This window comes from Otolemur garnettii, unplaced genomic scaffold (assembly GCF_000181295.1).
Source record: "Otolemur garnettii isolate 467f Iridium unplaced genomic scaffold, OtoGar3 scaffold00010, whole genome shotgun sequence".
Classification (NCBI taxonomy): domain Eukaryota; kingdom Metazoa; phylum Chordata; class Mammalia; order Primates; family Galagidae; genus Otolemur; species Otolemur garnettii.
In genome coordinates, this window is record NW_003852405.1 from 31,025,344 (window position 1) to 31,026,484 (window position 1,141).

Below are 1,141 nucleotides of genomic sequence, written 5' to 3' on the forward strand. Positions count from 1 at the left end.
GAGAGCTGGGGCTACAGTGGGACATTTTCTCTTTGACCTTTGTGTCCTCTGGGTTTAACATCGTGCCTCAAATACTGTTAATGTTCAAAAAAACTATGCAGAAATGAGTAACAACCAATGTTTGTCATTAACATTTTGTTTCAATGATTATCTAGACTGAATTCTTTCAGGGTAAGGGCTTGCTTTTATAACTTGAGTCCTGTAAACAGTTACATTAAATTAAAGGTGATTATAGAATTACAGAATGAAGTGTATTTTTATGAATAAGACATTGGAAAGAAAGAATAGAAGGGAAAAAAACAATGCTGTCTGCTACATATAGGAGCAAACCTCGACGAGCTCTGTGCTTGTTGCTTGTAACTCTTGTTGCTCAGTAACTCTGAGTGGGAGCCCAGTTTCCAGATGGGGAAACTGAGGCTCTGAAAGTTGACTGCCTTGCCCAAGGTGACATGATTAGCTGGCAATAACACCTAGAGCTGACATATTCCAAAACCCATACTCTTTCCATAACCCCATGTGAAAATAAAAAGGAAAAAACAACCTCTATGTTCTTATTTCCATCATAGAAAACTCTGATCTGGGCAAACTTTTCTTTTTCTTTTTAAATTTTCTTTATACTTTTACTTTCTTGTCTACACAATTCCCAGCTTAAGTGAAGACCTGAATAGTAATACAGTGCTGGGTGGGACTGGGCTGCCTTTCCCTGGTCTTCACTCTGACAGCATCTCCTGCTCAGAGATGGCCAAGCCTGTTCCACTGCCTTGTGCAGTTTTAAGTGCAGTTTTAAGCCCTCACCTGCCTCTCGCCGTTCCCCCCGCCTTTTTTCCTGCAGACTGCCCTTCTGGATATATCATTGCTAAACAACCTTTGGAAATGTCACTTTCCTCTTTGTGCTGGCCACTGTATTAAAGCATTTTAACTTTAAGGGTTTTAAAATGGCATAAACTTTTGATTAATTATATCAAGAACTTTTCCATCAATACAATTACCAGAATGCTTTTAATTTCTCCCCCGTACATTGAATGACATTTTATGGCCAGTGTGGGTTTCTAGCTCAATCCACCCCACTATCATTATTGTAAAGTTTCTTGCTAAGAAACCTCTCTTCCAACATTCAAAGGGTGAGATAAAAAGAATTGTA

General features: G+C 38.9%; 1 protein-coding gene across 1 annotated transcript in view; it reads left to right on the forward strand.

The window, feature by feature from the left end:
• CRYZ (crystallin zeta) overlaps window positions 1–1,141 on the forward strand; it is a gene marked incomplete at its 3' end in the record, with an annotated part of 21,406 nt that overhangs the window by 642 nt on the left and 19,623 nt on the right. The window lies entirely within an intron of this gene.